At 49.1% G+C, this 12,169-nt stretch overlaps 1 protein-coding gene across 1 annotated transcript in view; it reads right to left on the reverse strand.

Annotated features, from left to right (window-relative positions):
* GPC4 (glypican 4) overlaps positions 1-6,714 on the reverse strand; it is a 58,738-nt gene extending 52,024 nt beyond the window's left edge. Inside the window, exon 1 of the mRNA XM_026848700.1 lies at positions 6,536-6,714. The gene's annotated coding sequence lies outside the window, so the exon portion shown is untranslated. The remainder of the gene's footprint in view (positions 1-6,535) is intronic.
* Positions 6,715-12,169: the final 5,455 nt, after the last annotated feature.

Here is a 12,169-nt window from a genome sequence, read left to right on the forward strand (position 1 = left end):
AAAAGTCTCATTTGCTCAGAAAATAAAATTCAGTCCAAGAGCAGGTTCTGGGCAGACGTAAATGAGACTTCAGTTATAGGTGGAAAGTTTTCCACAAGACATATTCATAGCAACACGGAGACCGTTTTGGCACCAAAGGGAAGGCAGAGCACTTCACACTGGTCCAACGCTTGCAACTCGCTGGCTCTCCCCCCAGTTTAGCTCAGTGCAGGATGACCTTCTCAGTCTGGACAAGGCAAAGCCCTTTCCACAGCAAGCCAGACCTACAGTCTGTTCCAGTTTTAGGCCAGGAACCTCCTGTAGCAGGGCAGCTTTCCAGAATAGGAGCCTGAAAGAACCACTGCCATCAACCCAGAGATGCTCCTCCAGAGCATCACAGCCACAACTCAACTTTATCTGCAGGAACTCACAGTACTTCTCACTAGACAGCTGCACACTACAAACACCCAGTAAAGCAGCGAGTTTGATGCAAGCTGCATTTTTCAGACCTATCCACAAAAGCACACAAAGGCTTTCTTTGCTTCATTGGTGACCTCAGAGATGCTGCCAACCCCTCCCTCCAGACTACCCTCCTGGGAAAGAAGGCCACGGGTGATGCTGCTCTGCCCCATGTCTTCCCTCTGCTCATGACTGTAGAAACAATTGCCCAATTTCAGCTGGACCAGAAAGAGGCACCAATTAAAGGGGTTTCAGAAATAATTAGCTCGCATCAAACTGATGCAAAGCAGGGTAGGGGTAACAAGCCCAGATGAAGGGCTCTGGGAGGGACAGCCAACAGAGCATGATCTCACAGAAACTCTTCCACTGCAGCTGGATCACCAAGGCACACACGTGTGCTTCTGAGCTCACCCCCTCCCACAGCCAGAGCTATCAGGGGCTATAAGGGCACACCATAGGCTCTCTGTGGCTAACAGGTCCTGGGCTTGCCAGGCCATCAGAAGAAAGGCTGTAGGAAATTAATGAGTAATCTTTGTATATGATATTGGGAAGGAGGGGAATAATTAAAAAAAAAACAACAACATACGCTGCCATCAGCAGCAGGACACCACAATTTGACATGACTTTCCAATTTTAAAGGTTAAAAAACGCACACCATGTGTTACTGCAAAAGGCAGGAAGGAACACGTTGCTCAAAGGGGACGCCAGCACTGAAAATAAGGAGGTGGGTCAGATTTAAATCTAAACAGGTCCACCACACATCCATCCTAGGGCCACTGTTTATAAGCAGAGAGAGGCAACTTTATACACAAAGATCACACACTAGTGGTTCCTGGCTGTTCCCAGGAAGAAAAGCTGCTTTTCAGCTGAACTTTGAGAACCATTCATGTAAATAAGACAAACCTCCAAAAATTCACATGGCTGAGCCTGAAGCAATTGCATGGAGAAAGGCAAATAAGCAGCACAACAGGAGACAGGGGAAGTCCAGTGCCAAAAAACCCAAGGTGCAACTTTCCCAAGACCTTTGAAACGTCCCTGAAATTGGGCCACCGTGCACAGCTAAGAGCCAAGGAGGGAATGAGAGAAACTGCTGATGGATATCCTCCCTCCAGCAAGTGGCACAGCCCTGGGTTTAGCCCCTGCTGAAAAAAAGGGGAGCCGACCCCTTCCAGGCCCAAGGCACTAACCCCAGCTCTGCCTTACCCTGGGCACTGCAGGCAGGATTCTGTCAGGAGACGCCACCGTGGCAGAGCCCTGGTCGCTGCCTCCTCACCCAGGGGGATTTACTGGGAGCAGCAGCACTGGGACAGGATTGCAGCCTCCCAGCATCAGTGACAGTCTGAACCATCTCCTACATCTCCCATGTCTCCACTTTATCTCCCCTTAGACAAACCACCTCAGAGCTAAGACCACACCTGAGTTTGTAAATAAGATTTTTACCCGAAAAATGTGCTTTTAAGCCCTTGCCTGCTACTCCCACCAGGCATTACTTTCTTAACAGCCCGGGCATCTGTTGCAGAAGCCACCCAGCTCACACAAGTAGCACACTGTGCTCAGCCAGCATAATGTGACCTACGTCCAAAAACCCATCCCACTGCTGGAACAGACTCCCAATGTATTCCCTGGGCCTGGAACTAGCAGCCTGCCAGTATTTGTGGAAAAGGTGAGGCTGAGTAGTTTAACCTACCCTGAAAGAGGCAAGGAGGGGGATGGAAGAGAGGGGAGAGAGGATTAAGATAAGGAGGATATCACAAGATTTAAAATTCCTTCTTCTCCCCCCCTCCAGGACACCCTATCTACCCCACTCTCCTTGGGCAGCTGTGAACACCAGCCTTATCTGCCGGCAGGTTCACACGGGCGCTCCTCCTCCTCACATTAGCACAGATAAATCTCAACATCTTTTCAATTTGCAAGCCAGCTTCTGCACTGCCAAGTTTGAGCAAAATCCTCCCAGAAGGGACAGCAGCATCCCAGATGCAGAGGACACTGCCCAGAGAGCTCACAGGAGACCACTACATTTTTTTTTTTTTTTTTTTTTTTTTTTTTGTCTCCCTACCCTCCTTCCAAACACGTTTCACCGCATGGACACATGGCTTCTCAGCTTTGCTGTGCACGGGAACACGGCACCTCTCCTTCCCCACATCAGAGGTGGCTTTGCCCATCCCACACATTGGATGGCTCATGCTGCCCGGGCAAGTGGAGCTACCCAGCCCCAGCCTCTATTTTTGCAGAAACCCTTCCCTAGCCTGGAAACAGACCCAAAGCTTGGATCTGCCCTGTAGCCGGCAACAGACCCTATGTAACTCACCCAGGAAGGTCTCCTCCCCTCTAGCCAACACAGGGTCACATTTTCTTACGTATTTTGGAAAAAGCAGGTTTGGGAGACCTCAGCCCTGGGTATCCACCACAGACACCATCCACCTGTAGACCCAAATTTTGATCCCCTCTCGTGCACAGCAGCTGGGCTTGTGCAAGCAGCTGCTGTGAGGTGGAAAAACAACACGCCTGCCTGAAAGCACCTTATCGTACCAGAGGACAATTGCATTGAGGCTTTTGCTGGCAGCCATCAAAGGGGTTTATTTTGTCTTTTTAAGCACCACCCTGAGCAACCTGGGGGGAGGAGCAAGTGCAAACAGGACCTTTGCCATCCACCTCCCAGATGGTACCACCTGAAACGCACTGGCAGGAGGGTAAACAGCCCCCAGCACGCTGCAAGCCCCAGGGAAGGGGTGGTTGATTACAAGGATGGGATGCATTTACCAGTTGTGTTTAGTCCTTCACAAGCAGGGAGAAGGGCTCCCACCCTCCCCACAGCCACTGCTGTGATCCCCTAGCACCCTCCATCAGCAAAAACACTCTATGAAAAGTTCATGACTAAAAAAAGCCAGGAGGAGAGACGGACAGTCCCCACAGCAGGGAGACATTCAGCAGCCCACAGGCGACAGTGCGATGCTAGCAGGGCTGAGACAAGGCTTCAGCATGAGGGCTGCTGTCAGTGGCATTCCCACATGGGCTGGGTGTCTCCAGTGGGTGACTGGGCTGCAACCAGAGCAGCTTCCCACTGTGGGGATGAACCAGGATAAAACAGGCCACGAAGCACCCAGACAAGTGCCGACAGCAAAGCGGTGAGGGGCCACGCTGGTTCGAATCAATGTGCTTGGGGCTCAGCCAAGGCAGTAACTGCAGGGACAGGGCAGAAAGCACACAGAGGGCAGAAAACCAGGAGCCAGCAACATCTCCCATGACAGCCAAAGTGCTGACCATGACCAGGTTTCAGCTACTTTCAGTGCAGCCAGACATCGGTGCTTCTCCCACAAGACTTTTTTTTTTCCCCCCCTAAACTCTACTCCCTCTTTAAAAAAAAAAAGAAAAACCTAAAAAAAACCCCGCAGTTTCTCATCCTTCGTCACCAAAGGGGGAAGCAAGGATGAGATAAGTGTAGCCTTCCAGTCTGGACACCCCGGGACAAAAGTCCAAGCTAATACTGAAGCCTTAAAGCTTCACCTGAGCCCCAGGTAAGAAGAACATTTTCAAGACTGGCTCAGGCTTAGCAAGAGCCCTGCTCCTGCTCTCATTCTATTTTCAAACAATGACATTTTTTCCAAAACAAAGTGTTTTGCAATCCTTGAGCAATCCTTTCCTTTTCCAATAAAAAGTGAAATTCTCTTCATTCTCCGCCAGTTGAGATGCACAACCACAGGCACAACCACCAGCTCCAAATCCACCCACCCCACAGACAGCCACGTCAGAATGCTCTTCCCAGGCTCCTGCACAGACCTGGCACCAGGCAGGTCTTGCTGAACCACAAGCTGCTCACAGAAGATTTGGAAAAGGTTAAAATTTAACTTGAAACTCTTACTAAACAGATTGACTTGTCTTCTGAACCAAGCTCCTGTAATTGAGGGATTTCACTTAATCTATTTAACTTCCAAGTGTGCTTCTTCTGCCATAACTTGTTTCCTCAAAAAGAAATTGCTTGCTGTCTCAGAATATTAAAATATATATATTACTGAAAAGCCATAGAGCCCAAGATGACCTATTTCTCATAGCAATATAAATATTTCCAGGTCCTAACAAAGGCACAGGAAAAGTAGCTCTACATCAAAATGTAACTGGAGCCAATAAAGAGATTTGCTCTGAAAGAAATTAGAATGAATCAAATCCCAAGGAAGCAGATTTCATGACACAATCCTCCTAATGTTAACTGCCCAGTAGTCTCCCAAACTGCGAATCCAAAGGCAACATACAGTAAAATTTATATTCTGCGGTCACTCAGACACACATCTGGTACAAAGACCTGCACTTTAAAATAAAAACCCATTGCAAACATTTCTGGAAGAGCTTCACAGTTTAGAAACAACACCTAGGGACTAAGTGGGACCAGGCAATTTAATCCCAGAAGACACACGGGCAGCCCCAGCACGCATCCCTGGATCCAGGGGGAAGAACACAATGGGTTAAAACTTGCAGTGGGCTCGTGCAGCAGGAGCACGAAGGGCCTATTTAAAAAGAAGAATCAGAAATAAGGAATTCTGCCAGTTTTTACCCCTGATAAATCCGCATTCCAGTCTGTCAGCTATCTTGTTATCCCCAGAGCTGCTGAAGTGTCTTTGGCTGTAACTATGCATGACTCCGGCTTTGAGTAATGGAAATAAAGTATGTGCATTGCAACTGCAGCGTTCCTTTCTCAACCCCAGAAAAAGAAAGGCAGAGCAGGGGGAGATCCTAGAGCAGCTCAGGGATATTGTATGGAGAAATCTGAAAGCTGCTTTCACCCTACATCAGCTGTCCACCCCACCAAACCTGCCCGAGGAAGGATGCCTAGAAGTTGTAAAGGAGATGCCAAGTTTTAGCCTAATACAGCAGCTTTTATTGTCTGCAATAACAAACAAATAAATACTTTTCCAGATTCACAAGTCCAGTTTAGCTGGCAATTCATACCCGGCAAACATTTGGAAGCAGTATTGTAAAATTAAACAAAGCTATCATTTACAGGAAACCCTGCCTCGAGTACAAATTATAGAGTTGTTAAGTTTATCTGGCAATGCCTTGCCCCTGAGTGCTATATAATTATTCCTAAATCTTTCAGGAAAGAATGCAAATATTTTAAAGCCGTAATTCATTGACACGGAGGAAGTCTCCTTTAACCTTTTGTGCATATTTTGATACCTAGAAATTAACCCCTACTTGCCACAACTATTTTTCAGTATCCTATTGAGCCAGCTGGCTGGCAAGCAGACCCATCCCTGGTTTCAGCAAAGGCCGGCTGGGAGCACCAGGCTCGCCTGGCATCCCTGCCCACTCGCAGACTGTGTTTTCAGAGCAGCTTTGGGGATGGTTTGGAGCAGCACCGTGCCAACCAGGCTGCTCCCCGCACAGGAGCCTTCCCGGTAAGGGAGGTTTCAGGCTGCTGAAAAGGCTGGCTGTTCTCGCAGGGGTTACAGCAAAAAGTGGTATAAAGGAGCCTTTAATAAGGCAGAGGGCCGAGTTATGCGGAGTTTTTGCTAGCTAGGTGCCTGCCACTGGGATCTCTGCAACCCTTCGGTGGGCAGAAACAGTCCTGAGTCCCGGCCCTTCGAGCTGCCTCTACCCACCAAGCCATGGCTCTCCAACCAGTCCCAATTAACTCATGTTAATTAGCGAAGGCCACATGGCTGAGAGCACTGCCACCTTCCCCAACCCCCCTAAAAAAAGAGTTCTGTTTTACAAAAGGAGAAGACAAGACAACTCATCCACTGCTCAGGCCCTCCCGCCAGTAGCCGGGTCCTTAATCTCCCACTTGCACCAAATCATTTGGGGCATGTTTCTAGAGAAATGGTCACCTGCAGCCAAAAGGGAGAGGGTGTGCATCCCCTGAGACAGTCCAACAGCATCCACAAAGCCACACACGCAGTCCCCACCCTCCCAGCAGCACCCTCAGCCCTGCCGGGACTTATCCTGCTCCGGAGCAGCACTGTGCCCGCAGGGTGCTGTGCCCACCGTGCCCTGCTCCCACCACTTGGCTCTGCCGTCAGAGCTGCTCTGAAACCACAACGCGCCCTCTGTTACGCTAAAAAGGAAAAAAGAAACAACACATCAAAACAACACCGAACCTTACCTTTTCAAAAGGTAGCGCTCATGCTATTGTATTCTCCTTCCAGTGACATTATTTATTTAAGAAGAGCTCAGTGGTAGGTGTTATCCCCCAGCGCTACCCAGCAGTTTCTCGGCACCGCTGCTCAGACAGCAGGATGCTGCGGGAGGCAGGCGCTGGCAGCCTGTCGTACAGCAACGCCGCCGCTCACAATTACTCAGACACAAGAAGCAAGAAAGTACTAGACCAAGGTTAGGCTGCAGCAGTTAATCCGGTAGCTTTGCATACACAAACAATATCCATGATGCACATTGACTGTCACAGATTAATGGTTCTGATACGGTGATTCTCAGAGCCAAAAGGACCTGGCTTCTTCCTCCTGGTGGAAGCAGGTCAGTGGATTTCCTTCCTTGCAAATAGCTAAACCCAAGAGATTTTAGTACAAAGATGAGCACTGTATGGAGAAATCACCCAAAATGGCTTTAAACCCAACTCCACTAAGATGCTATGATGCTCCAAACCACCACCTGGGTCTTTCAGAAGTTGTTCCAGCGATACAAGCCCCTTTCACCTTCTCTCCTATGCAATGACAAATTGTGAGCTTTCTTCCACACCTGGAGCCGGGGAAGGGAGGCCAAGCCAGGCTTAAAGCCCTCGCACCGCTTCCTCGCCCCGGTGCGAGCCTGCTGCCATGCTCAGGGAGCCAGAAGCCTGTAAAACCGAACCAGCAAGCAATTGCACTAGAAGAAAGCAATCTCATTATGAGAGCTAATGAAAGCGAACCACAATTATTATGTAAACAGCGTTGAATCATTAGCAGACGCTATCAAAGCCATTTTTCCCCCCACCGAGAAGAAAAGCATACGGTCCTATGGCACCCTCAGCTCCGTGTCTGAACTGAGCCAAAACTCAGGAGGAAGCCTGTTTATTTTCCTCCAGTCCCAAGCAAACCAGTGGCACTGCTCTGACCTCTGATCTGCACACTTGGTTTCTGCCAGCTGCCTGCTCCCAAGTGCCTCTGCCCTGGCATGGGGACCATTGCCACCTCATCCCACCGGGCACCCTGTGCTTCCCCAAAACTGCCGGCCACCATGCTTTAGACACCCAAAGGTTGGCAGGTGGGCAAAAAAAAAAAAAAATCCACCCCGCACTACTCAGACCAAAGGTATAGCCCACTTAGGTGTCCATGTGTATCTAGCAAGAGAATTACTTTCCATATAACTGTGCTGGTTTCTCTGATCACATAAACGCCCTGTCCTCCCATGGGAATGGGCCAAGGAAAGCCAGAGAGGGTGCAGGTTATTTTCCCCCCTTATTGCCATTATGCAAAATCTCTCCATATCACAAATTTCTTTCTAGTAGCACCCACCAGCCCTGCATGAAGCCACTTGCTCTTTAACCTTCCAGGGAGCAAAGTTACCTTTAAAACAAACAAACAGGAAAGCTCCCTTGTAAAGAGGACACTGCCAACCAGTTGGCTGTAAAGACACTCAAACAAGATCCTCATGTTTATAGGAGAAGCAAAAAATGCATTTCAGCTCAGCAGAAATCCTGGCTCTGTCTTTATGTTCTAAGAATGCTGAATCAAAACAGGCTCTGCTCTTTAAAAAGAGGAGAGTACAAAGAAGCAAAAAGTTTGTATTAAAACCCATGTAATCTTTTTAAAACACCATTATTAGAACCTGTAGCACCAGCCAAGAGTGATTTATCACCCCCTGTCATCGCAGCCTGCAACACAGAGCTTTTTATACCAAACTGTCAATGCTACCAAGCTAAAGCCCCAGCTCATAATTTCTTAAAGCTGGCCCTCCGCTGCCAGCAAATCCACTAAACCCTGGAGATGTGGGGGTCTGGGGCACGGCTGCTCCCCCGTCAGAGCCACGACCAGCCATGCAGGGCAATGCGCCCCTGCACCGAGCATCCAGCATGGGCTCTGTACAGGGCTTCGAAGCAGGAGGATGTTGTAAGTCAGAGGTAAACAATTCAACAAGGGTTATTTCGGCTTCTTTCAAAGGGGAAGTCAATGGGCTGTAAAGGCTTTAACTACATTTTCCAATACGCGCAAGTCCCTTCAAGGGACGTACCATGAGGTGCCCAGTTTTCACGGGGCGAGCCGTCAGAGCTCGCTGAAAGCCAGACACCCGACATTTGGGGTTTTCCTGCAAAGTTGTTACACTAACACACCCCAAATCACCAGTAATTTCTAGAATAGCACTACAAACCACAAGAGGTTAAACTGACTGCACATTACTTAAACTAACCTAAGGGTGACCCCTGGAAAGGAACAGCTATTGGATGTTGTGGTTCTGTAGAAGCTCAATTACCAAAGCCAATTTCCTATGAGCATTTTTAAAAAAGAAGAGGAAAAAAAAAAGCAGCAACAATGCTGACAATGTGTAAGGGCCACATATTTTCACCTCCTGAAGAGCTGCAGCTTTGCCTGTGTAAGAACAGTTCCTATTCCCACAAAAATGTTGAAACATATTTTAAACATTTCATCATTGTTTGCTCCCATCTGAATTTGCTTAAAATCCAGACAATTCTCAAGTTTTAAATTGGAAACATTAAAAGAAATATTCCTTCAAAATCCTTCACTCAGGGCAACTCCCCTCTACTGACCATGTACTTTTCCTACACCAAAATCAGCCGAGTGAGGAGTCCCTCACAGTGAAGTCACACATGTCTGAGTCCATCGGACACCAAACATGTAAATCACAGAAAACCTGAGTAGGAAGACTGGAAACGAACAGAGGTTGTTGTTTTGGGTTTTTTTTGTTAAAAGTTGAACAAAAATAAGATGACAACTATTTCTAAGAATCTTTTTTTTTGGCAGGGGAGGGGGGGTGTGTCAAAATCAGGCAATGTTTTACATTGGAAAAGAGGCACTACAATCCTAATTTCACATTAAAATCAACACTGGGCAGCCCTTAAAGGCCAACCCCATCAGTAGGTACCCCCATAAACACTTTTTTAAGCACCATCTCATCCTTACAAGCACCACACTTCGCCAGCAAGGTGATGTACCGCTGCCCTTGGGGATCACCCCTCCTTCCCCATCCCACGCCACCCCTCTCCCAGGCCCCACAGGGACACGAGACATGTCAGCTCACTAGGCACAAACCAGCAGGTGAGACATCTGCGCTAGCCATGGCTGTTTGCAAACAGAAAACGTTGTCCTAAGAAAACCATCACAGACACATCCTCGCGAGGGCAAAGCCCGCTGACAGCCCACGTGGCTGCCACCAGCCCCACGCATGTAAAACCTCTGACACCTCCTCACCGGCTCCCCTCTTCCCAACATGCTGCTGTTACCCAAGTGCTTTTCCCAGACCAGAAAGATGTAAACAAGAAGAAAATCCCCTGGAACAAACACACCACTTCAGCTGCAGCCTCTGTGATGCTGCTCAGGCAAAGAAAAACACAGACGGCCCAAAATCTCTGCTGGGAAGGCGAAATAGTTTCATGAAACACTAAGGAAAGTCTTTAACAAACCAGGAAGCAGGTAAGATGGGCTACAACAAAGTCATTCTCTTTTAATTAAAACACTTGGCAATTAAAAGAAGTAATACAAGCAGCAGCTTTCTTCCCGAGATGCACAAATCCCAGCAAACAGCACAAACTGCCCCTTCCAGGGCACCAGAGGGGTTTGCTATGGGGGCATCCTGGTGCACGCAGGTAACTTAGGAAGCAATGGGGAAACTTAAAAGAGTTTTGCCCGGTTTTGCCAGGGCCTCGCATTGCTTAGCAATGGGAGAAGGAAGTTATCTTCATAATCTCAAAAGAAAGGGAAAGCAGGAGGAATGTGAGGAATGCGAGAAGGTTATTGCCCCGGAGACCGGGGCTGGCAGCCCACTCTCAGCAGCCGGGGAGGAGATGCACACCCTGACCTCTTTGGCTAACAAGAATTTCCTTGCACAAAAAAAAAAAAAAAAAAAAAAAAAAAAAGGTAGAACAAAAGCAAGAAATCAGGTGCTGGAGGGTTGCTCCTCTTCTGGGAGGAGGTGAAGGATTTTGCAGCAGACGGTATAATCCTAATGCTCCATCCCGGTGCTGCCCAAACCTGCAGTTGGGGAGGAGAGCAGGAGGGAGGTGTGAAGGATAGAGCCCATGCAACTTGACACACGTGCACATCCACATAAGTCCCGTGGTGAGCACTCTCCTATTTATCAGGGCAACAGCTACAGGCGGAGGGGGCAGGAGGTGAGAACCACACGTTCAACAGCTCTCGAGAAGCACTGGCAGTCCTTCTCCATCCATGCAGGCTCCAGGATGCTCCCGGGGCTGGCAACTCACTGCACATAACCAGGATGGTGGGGTCTGCATGAGCCACCAGCCAACACCACAGAGCAGGTGAAGGCCACAGACATCACCACCCCAAATAACCCCAGACCCTTCCAGCCTCCTGACAGAGGTCCCAGCCCTGCTGGGCAGACGCTACCAGTGCCTCCAAGACAGAAGGTGTTGTCTGGGACCTCCTCCCATTGAAGCCATCTCACAGCTATTGCTTGCACGCAGCAGCGATGCTTCAGCCTGAACTTCCTTGGCTCCGCAGGTATCAAGGACAAGTATCGCAGTGGAGGGGAGAGGCAGAGACCCAAGGCAAACTCAGTGCCTCACTGCTGTGTCGGCCTTGCTCTGCTGCTGTTTCAGCAAGAATAAAAAGTCTGTTGACATACGAAAGCCACAGAAAATCTCCCTGAAACTACAAAACAGTACTGCAGCTCAGGCCTCCTGCACAATGTACACACATCTATTCAGCCTCTTAAAAAACAGCTACATGTCTAAGGAAACATCTGATAATTAAGGCAATTTTAACAATAGATAATAATTTGACTATGAATTGTATGGAATGTAATGACTGCTTATTCTGGCAGAAAAAACAGAACTTTCTATGAAGTGTCTGCCAAGGAAAACGATACTCCCACTCAGCCCGGACCACTGCAAGCAGTTGCTGCTAACCACATGCTTCACGCTGCCGGCTGCTAGGACACGGCGCGCTGCGGCAGTTGAACAAAACCCCGCGCTGCAGATTTACAGACAGAAAGTAGAGTCCCAGGCGAGCGGCGGCTGGAGCCGTGACTCAGGCGGGGGCCGCCGCCGGCGCTTGCCAACACTGGCCGAGCCACGCAGCCGCCAGCGCCGGACACCGGGGAGCTCGCCGGTGGCCTGCAGGCAACTCGCACGCTGCCAGCTCCCCCCTCCTGCCGTTTCCAGTTGCTAAATGACATTAGAAGCAGCTAAAAATACTTCAAGTGATTCTCTCGTTTACTTTTCCATTCCAGGCACTTGCGTTTGCCGCGAGGACGTTCTCCGACGGTCACTTCCTCACCCACAGGTGGTCAGGCAGTTGCTCCACTAACGCACGTTGGGCAGGAGAAGCCACCCTGCTCGCCAAGGACAAGGCCTTCGCCAGGTAAGAGTCACTGCAAACAGCTCCACACCTTCAGATGGATGGCAAGGACGACCAGGCGTTACCTGGTCCTTTTGATACCCCAACGAGCCCAGGAACCGTCTTGCGCAAACCAACTGCAACAGGCTCGGGGGTGCCAGACTGCACAAGTAACAGAGTCCTGGACAAGATCCAGAAACTTTTTCTCAGTTGGAAGAGAAGCATGTGAAAAACTAAAACAGCGTCTGCTGAACTTTATACGTAAAACA

The sequence above is a fragment of the Athene cunicularia genome (assembly GCF_003259725.1).
Source record: "Athene cunicularia isolate RWA chromosome 4 unlocalized genomic scaffold, athCun1 chr4_part3, whole genome shotgun sequence".
NCBI classification, from domain to species: Eukaryota; Metazoa; Chordata; class Aves; order Strigiformes; family Strigidae; genus Athene; species Athene cunicularia.